Source organism: Taudactylus pleione, unplaced genomic scaffold (genome assembly GCF_031769625.1).
Source record: "Taudactylus pleione unplaced genomic scaffold, aTauple2 ptg000040l, whole genome shotgun sequence".
Classification (NCBI taxonomy): domain Eukaryota; kingdom Metazoa; phylum Chordata; class Amphibia; order Anura; family Myobatrachidae; genus Taudactylus; species Taudactylus pleione.
Genome location: NW_028284442.1, coordinates 10,879,393 through 10,896,675, shown reverse-complemented (window position 1 = coordinate 10,896,675; position 17,283 = coordinate 10,879,393). Strand labels below are relative to the sequence as shown.

Here is a 17,283-nt window from a genome sequence, read left to right as displayed (position 1 = left end):
TCCTCCAGGAGTCTGCCAGTTGGTAATTATGAAACAAAGTCTTGACTTTTTTGTACTTAGCAAGGGGATACCTAGGCGCATCCTTAGATATATCTAGTGAGGGGTCTAAGGACCAGTTAAGATCTCCTCCCAAAAGAACAATACCCTGAAGTAGGGGGTCAACCATATCCATTGCAGACCGGAGAAAATCATATTGGCCCTTGTTGGGGGTATAAATATTGATGAAAGTGAAGACCTGATTATATATGTGGCATGTAAGTAAGAGGAGTCTACCCGGAATCAATCTATGTATGTTTACATCAGAAATGGGGAGTTTGCGTGAGAAAATAATTGCGACGCCTTTCGACTTCCCCTCTGGGTTATTATTATAATAGGCAGCAGAATAATGTCTATCACACAAAGACTGAGGGCGCGCTGCAATTTTAAAATGTGTTTCCTGAACCAGAGCTACATCAACTCTATTTGCCCATAGAGCGCGCAACATTTGAGAACGCTTTTCTGGAGAATTTAATCCTCGGGCATTGACGGAGGAGATTAAAATTTTAGTAGGCAGGGACATTATGGATGGCAAAAAAATAATGGCATTCAAAGACCCAAGGGAAAAAAAAGAAAAAACAAATAAAGAAAAAAAAAAGAAAACAACATTGAAAAACAGACATTAACAAGATATGCAAGATAAACAATACTGAAAAACCCGCGACTGAAACCACGGAACAACAATTATGGTCCGAAGTCTCAGTAGTAATATACATTAAGCGGGTGAGGGGGCACAGGGGATTGGTGTCAACTTCAACCTCAAAAGGTTAGCAAGGTATAAAACTCTAGATATAAACATCAAGACATATTAAAGTTTAGTGAACATTACATTATGGGAAAATATAACACTGTCAATATTAAATATAAATTAGCTCTCTATAGTGAACACTATCCTAGAAAAGGGAAATGGAAATACACAATCAGGTAACTTCTGCTGCGGAATTATCTGGGGAAAACCTGTTTCGACGTTGAGGATTCCTGACCGTCTGCCAAGAGGAAGGCCGTGATTCAGTTGAGGGCAAGTCCCATTGAGCTAATGGTTCTTTCCAATCAGGAGTTTCAATTTTCGGAAGGCCCAGAGCAGAACAAAAGGATAATAGGTCAGAGGGGTTATAGAGAGTGTGCGATTTGCCCGAGAGAGTCACCTGCAGGTGGAAGGGGAATCCCCATCTGTACTTTAATTGGCGTTTGCGCAACTCATCAGTCAGTGGGCGTAGAGCTCGGCGCTGTTGCAGAGTGTGCCACGATAAGTCCTGAAAGATGTGAATAACATCGCCATTAAAATCCACACCATCTAGTTGCCTGACTTTCCGCATTATTTCCTCTTTTTGGGCAAAGTAGTGTAATCGGCAGATTACATCTCTCGGGCGGTCGGATGAGGAGCCACGCGGCCGCAAAGCTCGATGTACTCGGTCAAATTGTAGCTTGTCGTTTGGGTTATTGCCGAGAATTTCATTGAAAATCTTTGTTAAAGCATCGATTAAGTTTGAGGGGAGGACATCCTCAGGCAAGCCCCTGACGCGTATGTTGTTTCTTCGGCCACGATTGTCCAAGTCTTCCATTCTGGTTTTAAGCGAGAGTAGTTCCCTTGATTGTTGGGCAACTATTGTTGTCAACTTAGACAAAGAGGAATCTGTGTGTTCTTGACTATCTTCTAGGGACGTAAGGCGGTCCGACAGTAAAGAAAGATCTTGCTTAACAGACGCCAATTCCTGACGAAGAGTATTTTGGATGTCTGACTTTGTCGGTAATGTCTTGACGTATGTCAGAAGTTCTTGTATGTCATTGTTGGACTTCGCAGAGGATTGCATTGCTGGGGTCTCCATTGACATAGGGCTAGGAGGATTTGATGGATCTGGTGAAGATGCTATTGAGTCAGAGATAGAGTCTTGTTTAGCAGGAGTTGGCAAGAGAAATGGACGTAGGTCAGATTGAGATGGTTCTGTTCTAGGATGAGGAGTCTCTTTCTTGTGAGCAGATTTCCCGGTTTTGCCCATGGCATATAGGTAGCTGAAAATGTAGGTTAATAATAGGCAGTAAACGTTCGTTTAAATGTTACGATGTCATATGAAAAGTTGAGGCAGTCGATCACCAACCCCCAGAGGCCAGGGGATTATTATATAGCCATTATGGATGTATAACGCCTTGTTTCATGGTAGTATGTTAGAGACAGTCATAAATATCGCTCAAAAGTGTTGTCGACAAAGGTGAAAAATATAAATCTACTGCCAAGTGCTGTTATGGCATGCAATAAAAGCTATGACCACCGGGGGGAGCACCAGTATCACTGGATCAGAGAACACTGTAATGGAGAATAATTACTGAGTCCAGCACAAGTTAAACAGGATAACGGACACCACAGAGGGTTATACAGAGAAAGAAGGCCCAGTCATCTCTTCAGAATGTTCCTTAAGGCAGACGACTCCCTGGAGACAACAACCCACACTTATAGTGAGTATGGACTGGGAGGGGTGTTATAGGTTTCAGTTGGGGCTGGAGGCTGTGTACATGTAGCCAGGGGGACACATCCGTGCGGCCTGCAGGGCTTTGCAAGACCCCCTTAAATGGTCACCAAGGAGGGTGGTGGGGCAGAGCCCAGTGTTAAAGCCTCTTCAAAGGGGAAAGAGCTGTGGGCTGATGTGTCACTTCACGGGGCCCAGCAGGAGCCAGCGGCGGCGGCAGCCGCGATTAAAACAGCGCTCCTTAAAGCGGTGTCCAGGGGGCTTATAAGACGGAGTGGGAGAGGCACTCACCGGAGGATCCCCACGGAGGAAGGTAGCGGCACACCCCGGAAGATAGCTGGGGTCAGGAGCGGCAACGTTAGCGGAGGCACAACCCGCGGACCACGGAGGCTCCAAACTCGAGGCCGCGGCTTCAGGGGGAGAAGTAGGCCTCAATCGAGCAGGGGGCTCAAATCGCTCCAATAGTCCGGGCTATGGAGCCAGGGTGGTGTGGGCTCCCACAGGTGTCTGAGCAGCGATGTGTCAAGTGGGTAAGACGCAGGCTCTTCTCTATAAAGGACAGGTAAGGCAGGAGCTGTATAAAGCCACGTCTGTCCACTCTGCCAGTTAGGCCACGCCCCACAATCTCATTATTAAAACTTTGAATGACACTGAAACATACATAGCTTTGTCCATAAACTAAAACTGCAAGAAATGTTTCAACTTACTAATAAAGAAATGTCTCCTATCAGCCAATATTGTAGATCCCACAGAACTTCTACTTTTGACCCACAGTCAACGAATGCTTTAATTAAATGTTTTAGCAGTCTTCTTAATGATTCCATCATTAAATATGAACAGAACCTTAAGCCCTCAGATAAACATGACTGTACAGGAAATGAGAGCCCCAAATAATCTTAGAGAATACAAAGACATCATCACCCACCCATTCTGCTGATAAATCTGGGGAAATTGTCATACAGAATATATCGGACTATAGATTGGAATTGTTGGGACAACTAAAGGATCCTGGTGTTTGCGGTAAAATACATAAGGATCTCATCATTTAAAATAAAATTGGAAACTCTTCTATTAAGTGCTAATTTACAGATTCTATGGAATAGAGAGAAGGAACCTTTTATTTCATTGATTGATGACATTAGCCATCATGACAATGCAAATTAATTTATATTCTAAATAAGCTACCAAAAAATTGAATAGCTGAACATTAAGATCACTTGCCTAATTAATATGATCTCAACCTCTGTGTTCTATAAATTAACTGATGTGAATCGGTATGAAATACCGACACTCAGGATCCTGGCGGCCAGAATCCAGACGTCATGATCCCGACAGGGTTAACATACTGACACTTGTTTGTAGGTATGCTAACCCTTCCCCACTCCCTTCCCTAACCATAACCCTCCCTCTTTGGTGCCTAACCCTATCCTCCCCCCAAGTGCCTGAATCTAACCTAGCCTCCCCTCCCCGAACCCTTAATCTAACCATCCCCCCTTATGTGCCTAACCCTAACCCCTAAATCTAACCCTCCGACCCATCCCGTTACTTACCTTCGGCATCCAGGCGGCTTGGATCCTGGCGCCGGTAATGTAAGCATCGGCATCCTGACCTCCGGGATGCCGAAAGCATACCAACTGATGGGATCCCCCACCGGAGATACAATAGCCATCACCTCCACCCCCAGCTTGCAAAATGGACTACTGTATTCTCAATGCTTTGTGTTGCTAGAATTATGAACAATAGAGATCTGCCAGGTGACCATCTTATAACTAAGAAATTCACACAGAGAGGATATTCTCATTTTACAACAGCAAAAAAAAAGTTCTTACAATACCAAAAGTCAAAATGCTATCCAATAAACATAGGGATGATGCATTGAAACAGCAACCTTAAACCTTAAAGTGACTTTGAGAGTCATGTGGCCAATAAAATAAAATCAATATTTCTTGCTTTAACAGGGGTAAGAATATCAATAGTTTATTCCTTTAAAGCTGAAATTTTTTAATGAAAAATTTGCTATTAACAGTTTTTGAAATTGCTTTTGCAGCTCATCTAATTGAGCTAGAGAGTTGGGCAAAGTCTCATTTTAAACCACTTTTTATGGACTTTCATATGATATATAACACAGCATTATATTTTAAATTAAAATGAAAAATGTTAGGTTTTTCAAAATCAAAATTTTGATTTATTTTTTCTTTCAAAAAAGTTAATCTTTTAATTTTTTTTTTAAAGAACTCTAAAAAAATTGTTAAATGTTGTTAATAAATCTCCAGAGTTTTATTTTGGGCTCATGATGGGGTCATCTGCTACAAGAGGTTTCACTTTGGACTGTTTCTTAAAATAATGAAAATGAAAACTATAGTATCTAGGCCTGATCATTACTTTTAAGTTATCTCCTTAAACAATCCCTTTGATGTATATTATGTACAATGACACAGCATGTTAATACTAAAATATTTAAAACTTTGTGATAATTGTATGTATTTCACATATTGTAAGAAAGCTTACTACAGATCATTACCATTTGGTGCTGCTGCTCTGGATGGATGGTGCTACTTGATGGGTTGGAATTGGCTGAAGGTTTCATTTATTTTTAGTATTTCCATTTCAGAAAGGGTGTACATTCCAACTGTTGGAGTTAACAGATTCACCTTACACAGAACATCTACCAAAGGAAACCAAAAACATCCGGCTTCCTATGGTATGAAAAAAATGGTGATGGACGAGCTGGATGGAGGAATATCACTTATACTTTCATCAATGTTTTCATCTTTCTCCAGAATAAATGTGAGCCATCATTTGTTGTCATTAACAGCAGTTACATACCCTCTATGGGACTATGGCGACAGCGCTGGCCATTTACTCAGAGCGCAGGGTGTAGTGTAGCTGCTTGCCAGGTCAGTCATCAAGGCTGTTTTGACTGTCCTGGCGGCAGTTGCAGGTGGCAGGAGGGTTACTGGGGTCTAGCAGTTATTGGGGCAATGCACTGCTCAGAAATAATTCCCATTAGACTCTGCTGAGGGGTGAGAGGAGCATATGCTGAGCTCTAATTGCAGTAGGTCATTACATGCTCCTCTAGCTTTGTGGAGATCGGCAGCAGCCTCAAGAACTGTGCCTTCTTTTCTCTGCCTGGCTGGGTGACTAATGCTTCTTCTTGTACGTACAGTGTTGCTCCCAGTCTGCTGTGTCTCTCCCTAACAGCACCCCTTCTCCAAGCTGCTGTTCCATCCTGCTTGCAGCACACACTCTCCCAGTCTGATACTCCACTGTAATAAAGCACTCCTCTATTTTAAATGTGACACAAATGGTCCAGGGACAGGTTAAGTTTGGGTATGCTTAAATTAGTGACTAAGGGGCTTTCCTTCACTAATTAAAGCTCACCCAAACCTAACTAGTCCCTGGGCCACTTGTAGTGGTCCAGGAAAATGTAAAAGACGGGCCTATTCAACACAATTGAAGTGTCTTTCCTGTATGCAGTCGGGAAGCCTGCGGACCTAATCCCAACAGCCGGCTTCCCGATTGCTTAATCCCGGCGAGGGTTAAATGACAGGCGTCTAAATCTAGACGCCTGTCATTTTACCAACACCGCGAGATAGGCGCCCGGCATCCCGATCGAAGTGATGCCGGGTGCTGAGCGCGAACAGCCGCAGGGTGGGGAGGGTTAGGTTGAGGGCTCCAGGGAGGACTTAAGGTTAGGCACCCCCCCGGGAGGTTTGGGTTAGGCTAGGGGGAAGGAGGGTTAGGGTTAGGCACCCCGGGGGGGGGGGACTTAGGGTCAGGCACCCCCCGGGGGACTTAGGGTTAGGTGGAGGGGAAGGGGGAGTTAGGTTTAGGCACTTAGAGGGGGGATTAGGGTTAGGCACTGGGGGGGAAGGTTAGGGTTAGGCACCCCTAAGGGAGGGTGAGGGTTAGGGGTGGAATAGGTTAGTGAATACTTACCTGGGGATGATCGGAATTTTCATCCTTGTCAGGCTGCCGCTGTCGGGATTTAAACCGCCGGCCAGGGGTCCGGCAGTAAATCATGCCGATTCCGTCTTTCCACATTGAGTATCTTTCCATTTAAATTTGCGCACCTGCGTGGAATGTGCATTCCACTAATGAAGTCAACTGGAAAAAATATTGTTTTGTTTATTTTCTCAGATAGTAGTAAATACAATTTTCATGTATCAGTCAGAAATGAAAGCCCTTATGGTAAGTGATCTCATTATGATCCCAAAATAAAACTTTGGGGATTTATTAACAACAGTATGAACAATTTTTGAGAGGTTTTTTTTTTTTTAATTAAAATTGTCTTTTTCGAGAAAATCAAAATTTTTACTTTGAAAATGTGAAATCTTTCAGTTGTAATGAAACATACCGCTGAGTTATACACTACCGTTGAAAAGTTTGGGGTCACTTAGGAATTTCCTAATTTTTTAAAGAAAAGCACTGTTTTTTTCAACGAAGATAACATTAAATTAATCAGAAATACACTCTATACATTGTTAATGTGGTAAATGACTATACTAGCAGCAAACGTCTGGTTTTTAAAGGAATATCTACATAGGTGTATAGAGGCCCATTTCCAGCAACCATCATTCCAGTGTTCTAATGGTACCTTGTGTTTGCTAAGCGCGTTAGAAGACTAATGGATGATTAGAAAACCCTTGTGCAATTATGTTAGCACAGCTGAAAACGGGTTTGCTCGTTAGAGAAGCTATAAAACTGGCCTTCCTTTGAGCTAGTTGAGTATCTGGAGCATCACATTTGTGGGTTCGATTATACTCTCCAAATGGCCAGAAAAAGAGAACTTTCATGTGAAACTCGACAGTCTATTCTTGTTCTTAGAAATGAAGGCTATTCCATGCGAGAAATTGTGAAGAAACTGAACATTTCCTACAACGGTGTGTACTACTCCCTTCAGAGAACAGCACAAACACGTTCTTACCAAAGTAGAAAGAGAAGTGGGAGGCCCCGCTGCACAACTGTGCAAGAAGACAAGTACATTAGAGTCTCTAGTTTGAGAAATAGATGCCTCACAAGTCCTCAACTGGCAGCTTCATTAAATGGTACCCACAAAATGCCAGTGTCAACGTCTACAGTAAAGAGGCGACTCCGGGATGCTGGCCTTCTAGGCAGAGTGGCAAAGAAAAAGCCATATTTGAGACTAGCCAATAAAAGAAAAAGATTAATATGGGCAAAAGAACACAGACATTGGACAGAGGAAGATTGGAAAAAAATGTTATGGACAGACAAATCGAAGTTTGAGGTGTTTGGATCCCACAGAAGAACATTTGTGAGATGCAGAACAAGTGAAAAGATGTTGGAAGAGTGCCTGAAGCCACCTGTCAAGCATGGTGGAGGTAATGTGATGGTCTGGGTCTGCTTTGGTGCTGGTAAAGTGGGAGATTTGTACAAGGTAAAAGGGATTTTGTAAAAGGAAGGCTATCACTCCATTTTGCAACGCCATTCCACACCATGTGGACAGCGCTTGATTGGAGCCAATTTCCTCCTCCAACAGGACAATGATCCAAACCACACCTCCAAATTATGCAAGAATTATTTAGGGAAGAAGCAGGCAGCTGGTATTCTGTCTGTAATGGAGTGGCCAGCGCAGTCACCAGATCTCAACCCCATTGAGCTGTTGTGGGAACAGTTTGACCGTATGGTACACAAGAAGCCAATCCAACTGGTGGGAGGTGCTTCAGGAAGCATGGGGTGTAATTTCTTCAGATTACCTTAAACAAATTAACAGCTAGAATGCCAAAGGTCTGCAATGCTGTAATTGCTGCAAAAGGGGCATTTTTTGACGAAAGCATACAGTTTGAAGGACAAATTATTATTTCAAATAAAAATAATTATTTCTAACCTTGGCAATGTCTTGACTGTATGTTCTATTCATTTTGCAACTCAATTGATAAATAATAGTCAGTTTTCATGTAAAACACGAAATTGTCTGGGTGACCCCAAACTTTGAACGGTAGTGTATATCATATGAAAGCCCATAAAGAGAGGTTTAAAATGAGACCTTGCCCAAGTGCAATTTAAAAAACTGTTAATAGCAATTTTTTTGTTAAAACAATTGCAGCTTTAAAGGCATATAACTTCAAAACCAGTGTACTTATCAGGCTAAGATTTGGAGGTTCTCTTTACCCCCATGGCAAGATTTATTATACAAAATTTAATTGAAAGTAGAGAAAGTAAAGTAGAATTTTTTCAGAAATTGTGTTGATTTGACTGACCCCCTTCGTATTAAATAAAGTTTTTTTTAAAAATTCTTAATTTTCTAAATTTTTGCAACAATGTTTAAACAACAAATGAGAATAAAGGAAGGGAGAAGGCAAGAAGGTAATTAATAGTATTCACAGGTGCCAATTAAAAATTTCCCCAATATAACATAATTTGCTGTAAATACATATAAAGAAGGAAAAGAGAGAGAGAAAAGAGGATATAGGAGTAGGGAAAGGCAAAGGAGGAAGGGAAACAGTGGCGAGAATAGTGATCTGAGGCATGCAGGCAATTATGCAACTCAGAGGAGAACACTACCAGGCTAAGGGACTGGAGAGATGGCAGTAGCCCGATACTACAACTGAAGAGGAAGGCAGGAGCCTGTAGCAGTAAACGTATATTTACTTATTGGACATAAGTGTACAATTGGTTTGAGATTCTTATAAATCCATCCAGCTAAACGAAATTTCCATGAACTCTGAATATCTATCTGAAGCTAATAGAAAGATATCGTCCATAGCCATGTAAAAGTCTATCTTCTGACACCAAACCAGCAATGAGGGGATATGGAAGTACTAGTGAAATGGCAAACTGCACTAGCAGCATTATTCATATATTTAAGCAACAATTTTTTTAGATGTGGCCAGCGGTATGTCAGAGTACAAAAGTAGCCATACCTCGGAGCCCAAGGGCACACGGTGACCTAAAATCTCTGAAGCCAAGTCTATTATTTTGGTCCAAAAGGGAATAATAAGAGGACAGTCCCACCAAATATTAAATAAAGAGCCTGTTTCTCACAAACATCAGCATAGAGTAGACACAGTGTGAGTGTATTTGTGAATTATGGCTGGAGTGTGATACCATCTAGTTAACACCTTGAGTCTTCAGTACCTCGACACTGGAGAAGCAGGAATGGACAACCTGGAAAACCATGTTCCATACTACTCTCACTCCTCTCAATGCCAGGTCTGTTTCCCACAATTCCAAGTAGTAAGAAGGAATTACATGATGTATTTGTAAATACCAGAAATTGTGTGAGCAGGAGCTGTCGTGTATCAAATGGGGTCAAATCCCAACCCACTACAGGTAGACCACCTATAGAAGACATAAAATGACAGATCTGAAATGTTTTATCCTTAGCAACTAGATATCCTACTCTGCAGCCATCCAAGTAAAGACAAAGTAATGAGAGGTACCTGGTATGAAAAGAGAATTGTAAAGAAGGGGAGAAAGTGGTGAGACTGCAGAAGAACACAACTCTTAGGGGTAAATTTACTAATGTTAAGGTTCATAGAAGTGGAGATGTTGCCCATAGCAAGCAATCAGATTCTAGCTATTATCTTCCAGAAGGTGCTAATTAAATGTTAAGTAGAGTCTGATTGGTTGGTAAGGGCAACAGCTTTACTTCTAAAAACTCTCACTTTAGTAAATACAGTCAGGTGCATAAATATTGGGACACTGACAGAAATTTCATATTTTGGCCTCTATTCACCACCACAATGGCTTTGAAATGAAACAAACAAGATGTGCTTTAACTGCAGACTTTCAGATTTAATTTGAGGGTAATTACATCCAAATCAGGTGAACGGTGTAGGAATTACAGTGGTTTCTATATGTGCCTCCCACTTTTTAAGGGGCCAAAAGTAATGGGACTATCAACTCAAAAGCTTTTTCATGGACAGGTGTGGGCTATACCCTCATTATTTCATTATCAATTAAGCAGGTAAAAGGTCTGGAGTTGATTCTAGGTGTGACATTTGCATTTGGAATCAGTTGCTGTCGACTCTCAATATGAGATCCAAAGAGCTGTCACTATCAGTGAAGTAAGCCATCATTAGGCTGAAAAATCAAAACAAACCCATCAGAGAGATAGCAAAAACATTAGGTGTGGCCAAATCAACTGTTTGGAACATTCTTAAAAAGAAAGAACACACCGGAGAGCTCAGCAACACCAAAAGACACAGAACACCAAGGAAAACAACTGTGGTGGATGACAGAAGAATTATTCCCTGGTGAAGAATAACCCCTTCACAACAGTTGGCCAAATCAAAAACACTCTCCAGGAGGTAGGTGTATATGTGTCAAAGTCAACAATCAAGAGAAGACTTCACAAGAGTGAATATAGAGGGTTCACCACAAGATGTAAACCATTGGTGAGCCTCAAAAACAGGAAGACCAGATTAGAGTTTGCCAAACAACATCTAAAAAACCCATTACAGTTCTGGAACAACATCCTATGGACAGATGAGACAAATATCAACTTGTACCAGAGTGATGGGAAGAGAAGAGTATGGAGAAGGAAAGGAACTGCTCATGATCCAAAACATACCACCTCATCAGTGAAGCATGGTGGTGGTAGTGTCATGATGTGGGCATGTATGGCTGCCAATGGAACTGGTTCCCTTGTATTTATTGATGATGTGACTGCTGACATAAGCAGCAGAATGAATCTGAAGTGTTCCGGGCAATATTATATGCTCATATTCAGTCAAATGCTTCAGAACTCATTGGACGGCGCTTCACAGTGCAGATGGACAATGACCCAAAGCATACTGTAAAAGCAACCAAAGAGTTTTTTAAGGCTAAAAAGTGGAATGTTATGCAATGGCCAAGTCAATCCCCTGACCTGAATCTGATTGAGCATGCATTTCACTTGATGAAGACAAAACTGAAGGGAAAATGCCCCAAGAACAAGCAGGAACTGAAGACATTTGCAGTAGAGGCCTGGCAGAGCAGCATCTGGTGATGTCTATGCGTTCCAGACTTCAGGCTGTAATTGCCTGCAAAGGATTTGCTACAAAGTATTAAAAAGTGAAAGTTAGATTTAGGTTTGTTTAGTTTGTCCCATTACTTTTGGCCCCTTAAAAAGTGGGAGGCACATATAGAAACGGTTGTAATTCCTACACCGTTCACTTGATTTGGATGTAATTACCCTCAAATTAAATCTGAAAGTATGCAGTTAAAGCACACCTTGTTTGTTTCATTTCAAAGCCATTGTGGTGGTGAATAGAGGCCAAAATATGAAAATTCTGTCAATGTCCCAATATTTATGCACCTGACTGTATACCCATAGACCTCACTTTTATCTGCACATTTAGTGTAGGGCCATAAGTTGGATGAGCGAACCGAAGAATATGCCTCCTCCAAGTCCAGCCAATGTATCCACCTTGACCAGTCTATAATCCTACTAAGTGCTATAGCCTGACAATACATCAAAATCATGGGAAGCTGCTTCGCACCATGAAGCATATGTTTAATGAGCATGCAGCGTGTTTAAATTTGGATTTCCTAAAGCCCCACACAAAGTGACAAATGGCTTTATGAGTATCAGCTAATTAACTGAAGAGAACACCCATGGGCAATGTCTACAAGAGATAAAGTATTCAAGAAAGAATGTTTTTTCCCTCTTTCGGAATTACCGTTATATGCACATTAAAAGATTGATCCAAAACAGGCTTCCCGTCTGAGACCATATTAAAAGCTTGAAACGAATCAGGAGAAGTGTAATCTGAAATGTCTTGTAATATGTGATGAAAAATCCATCCGAATTTGGGCTTTCTAAGCAGGGTGACTTAAGAGCATCTTGCCTTGAGAACAGGGAATCTAAAGCCATCATTACCTCAGGAAGCACCTGAAAGGCAAGCTCCTCGAGATACTTCCAGATCTCCTCACAAGACAAAGCCTCTTGAGGTGTGCATGAGTGAGCTAAACTGTCTTGTTTGGAATAAAAGGTCTGAAAAGCTACCACTATATGTGCATTCGTATATATCATAATATCTTTGTCATCTTTAATACAATTAATACATTGCAGCAATCTCTGGGTTCTAAGAGCTCTCACTGACATTTTATCAGTCATATTACCCCATTGGAAGTACCTATTTCTACATGGTCGATACACCCTTTTAACATCACTATTAATGAATCTATTGAAAGATGCTTGGTCATTCTGGAGCTCCACTAGAGTGTCAGGGGCCAATTTAGGTTTGTGTAAAAGTTCCAGGGCAAAGATTTGAGCTAAGAGATTCTCTAATTCAGTTTTCTGCCATTTAAGGAACGTGCCTAACTAGATACATTTCCACCACATAACACATTTGTAAGCCTCCCACAAAGTAATTGGAGAAATGTCATATCATTGAGGGAGATGTAGTTAAAAAATTGGGTGTCATGGTATAGTTGCTCATTGAATTTCCAGTGCTAATGCCTTGGGGGTAGATCGTGTACAGGTAATCGTAAAAAGACAGGGACAAGACCTGAAACGGTTATCTGCCCCAAAACAGAGTTAGCTAACATGTCTAAGTGGTTGTGTTCAATAAGAAAGTATTCAATGTTTGAGTATTGTTTTTGAGGGTGAGAACAAAATCTGAAATCCCTCTCTACTAGAAGTCTTTACCCATCAACTAATTGAAAGTCATAGAGAATTTTCCTAACTTTACTAGTCTCTTTAAGTGAGGCCCTTGTGGCCCAAGAGGATGTGTCTATGTGAGGCTCCATAGCCAAATTAAAGTCCCCAAAAACTATCAAGGCCCCCCTCTATCTTGTCCTAGATAAGCTCCAGTGACTTGTCCAGGACTGAGTCTTGGCCTTGGTTAGAAGGTAAACCTCTGGTTAGTAATGGTCTCCTTCACCAGGAGTCCTTGCCCATCCCCAATGTGAAATTCAGACAGATCTATCTAGCCTGAAGCAGGGTTACTAAAGTTTATTCTGCGGTTCCCACCATTGACTTCAAGGGAGGGAGCCGTTCATTGACTAAGAGAGGTGGGGGCTCACCTCTCTCAGCCAATGAACGGTCAGATACAACTCTACAAAGGCTAGAGTCGCGTCTGAGAGTTTCATTCGGGAGATAACAACCATCCTGGTTATCAGTTGCGTGGATCGCAATTTATGTTTTTTTGTTTTAAGAAGACCTTGGATGCCTACTTTGGACAAGGGGACCACTCTTGGTAATGTAAGTGAGTATGTGTGTATGTATGTAATAAAACTGTACTTTCACGATGTGTGTGTTGTGTGTTTTTTACACATTTCTTTACAGGTGAACTACAGGTACCAGCGGGCCCTTAATGTACCGCATGCTGGTACTTGTGGTTCTTCAAGTACCAGCATGCGGGGGAGGCTTGCTGGGACCTGTAGTTCCACTGTAAAGATAATGTTGTTAATTCTATTTTTTACACACTACATACACTATCAACCTTCTAAAAAGAAGAAGGACTTAAGATACATATTATATACAATTCACCCTTTTAAATAAGGGAAACAACATATACGAAAAACAACCTATTCCATTTAAAAGGGTGAATTGTGTGTTCTATGTATATTATATATGTCTGTATGTTAAGTCCTTCTTCTTTTTAGAAGTAATTCATTAAAAGTTACTTTTTAAAGCAATCACTAATCACATTAAGCAGTGCCCCCAACAAAGAAGTATTTTTTGTCTCCTTAGTCTATCTTGAGTTTTCTCTGACTCGGGAGCACCACCAACGTATGTAATTTTGGTCCATAGAGTTGCATTTAAAAAAAAAATAATAATAAGTTGGTCCTAGTAAATAAAATATCTACCTAACTTGGTCCAGTGGATCTAGGGGTGGATTCTAAGACTAGTCTGGTACGACTCTCACCCCCTTGTGTCTCTTTTGGGGTCCCCAACTCCCCAGGGATCCCTGGCCTGGGCTGACTAGCGGTCAGGACTTATGCTGCGTGTGCGGGGCCTGGTGAAAGGGCTTCCCTGGCTGTGGCATCAGCCCCCCGCTAGAAAGGGTCCGGGGCTGGGTATAATTATAGGGGGACCCCTACGCAATTTTTTTCCCCCTATAATTAAAACCAGGACTGTCCCTGCAGCTGGTGCTGGTACCTAAATTACGGTGGAACCCTACTCGTTTTGTTCCCCGTAACTTTAGGTACCAGGACTGGCTGGCAAGTCCAGGGCTGGTTAAGCTTTAGGAAGGGGGACCCTATTTAATTTTTTTCAATAACATTTAACCCGTTTTTTACAGGTCTTAACACACAAGCAGCCAGCAAATATTTTACTGCTAGCTCGGGAGAGATTTGCAGAGAGAAAACACTGCAGTCTCAGGTGAGTAATCTCATCTTCACTTGCAACTTGGGGGAGATATCTCTATCTGCTTCACCATCGGCCAACTCACTTTCAGCTAAACTCACTTCTTAGTAAATTTGCGAGATGAAAACCGGGAAAATCACCAGAGATTCGCCGATGCAAATCGAGATTAAAAAAAAAAAACTAAACTCGACCATTCTCGATTCTTTGTAAATTTACCCCAAATAATTTAAGTCTAACAGGTGTTTGCTATGACATTAAGAACACCTTTAGCTTTTCATAAAACCCATAAAGGTTATAGAACAGAAAGATTACTTTCTAATTTTTGTTCTCTTACCTGTGACTGTCTGAGTCTATACTAACCTGAGGACAGCTTACTGCCCACAATATATTGCAAACTTAACAGTCAATCAGGTATTTTACTAACCACACTGAGTATTACTCTTGTTAGGGTTATTAATATTTACATATATGTTAAGGTAAGATATTGGGATTTGTGTAATTTTAATCATCATATGAAAAGTTATCATTTAATAATTCATTAAATAATATACAGTATAATTACGAAGTGTGCCACACAAAATAGTCTTCTCCTGTTCTTTGACATATATGCTCATTACATATGACTCTGGGAGAACCACCTAATTGTTAAACGTTCCCGTAATACAGGCATTATAAAATGGTACATTGGTTCTACAATTTATCTAAAATTAAATCTTTTCACAGGAACTAGTGTGGCATCACTCTCTCTTTAGAAGACAAAAAAAAATACCCACAGACCCTTGGAGCTGCCTGCGGCAGCGAGTGGGTCTGAATCAGGACCTTGGTGCAAAGAGCAATGGTGCACTATAGGTTGGAGAAGTCTAATGCCTGCTGAATACTGAACGGTTGCAACTGATTGGTTGCTATGGGTTTACACTGAGATGTAGTCAAAAAGTTGACAAAGACAATGCTGACATTCATGTTGTTGACACCACAATGTCAACAGTTATTATGTTGACATTGTTAAAATGTCGAAAGGAAATGTGTCAAAATTCTCAGCATGTTAGCATTAGGGTTAGGCTGAATCGGAAAAGGTAGGGTTAGGTTGTGCGGGAAGGGGGAATTAAGGCTTGAGCACTAGAGGGAGGGTTAGGGATAGGGGAGAAATACTTAGCCGAACAGGGGACCGGAAGTCTGATCCAGAAGTCACAGTCAGCGTCGGACTGGCCCACAGGGGTACAGGGGAAATCCCCGGTGGGCCCCACTGCCTGTGAGCTCCACCTCCATTTCTAATGTCAGGTTGAATTATAAATTGTTACTCTATTACAGAGTCAGATACTTGGCAGAGCAGGAACATGGATGAATAGTCCATGCTCTGCAGTGTCCATGTTGTCTAGAAGCTATGTCCTCTATAATGGTTAGCCAAGCCTTTGTGATGGCTGGCCAAAACAATCAGGAGGTTGGCCACACCCTTTAAGCATGGGCCCCTACCATTGTCTTCCCCTGGTGGGCCCTTCATGCCCCAGTCCGACACTGGTCACAGTCACAAGACCACTGGGACCTGGAAGACGTCGCTGGGGCTGCTGCAGCCGTTGGGAGCAGGTAGGTCACCGCTGGGCCAACAGGGATGATATGTTGACATTCTGACATGCCAACATTTCATCACTGTCTACATGATGATTGTCGACATGGTCAATGTCAACATGATGTATGTCAACATCATGACTGTCATCAGATCATACCCAACCTGTTTACACCCTGTGTTTTTCTTGCAAAACCTGCAGATGTGTCCACATACATCTATCTTCAGCCTCGTTTCATATAATGCGTGAGCGCTGTGCAACTCAGTAGCACCAAGCATATTTTTGTGTGACTATTACCCTGAAAATGCGTCTTATTCCCAAATCAATGCAACTAGGATGAAGTAGCTTCTGCTTATTAAATTGATATGCGTCATGTCTATATTCTATGTGCACCTGCGGTTATATCTGCATGCAAAATGTTAGCGGATGTGACACTGTAACGTAGCATTTTGCATGCAGATACAGTCACAGTCGCATACAGAATATAGGCATGCCGCATATCATTTTAATCAGCAAATAAGACACATTTTAAAGGTTAAAGTCACACGAAAAGACGCTCAGTGCTAGACGCATAGTGCAACTAAAAGGGGTGCTTAACGTGCAAGGAGGCTAGATGTATGTGGACACATCTGTAATCATAATAAAAACAGATTTAGGGGTAACAAGTATATGTCCCTACATAAAATACATAGAAAGGAACCTGCCAAATGGAAAACAACAAAATATATATTGCCCTAAAACAGATGAGATATAAAGGGGGAATTGTATTAAACCTTCTAAAAAGTGGATGTTACCAATATCAAGCAATCAGCTTCTATCTATCATTTATCAAGTAAATTCTATAAATATATATTTAGAAGCCGATTGGTTGCTATGGGCAACTTCTCCACTTGTCACTTCTCCCCTTTTTAGACGACTTGATACATTTCCCTCAATGTGTTTATAAGAAGTGTTGTAATTGTGA

The 17,283-nt window shown here is 41.4% G+C and overlaps 1 protein-coding gene across 1 annotated transcript in view; it reads right to left on the bottom strand.

Moving 5' to 3' along the window:
* Nucleotides 1-17,283, bottom strand: part of LRRIQ1 (leucine rich repeats and IQ motif containing 1) — a 210,355-nt gene that overhangs the window by 149,193 nt on the left and 43,879 nt on the right. The gene's annotated exons all lie outside the window — the stretch shown is intronic.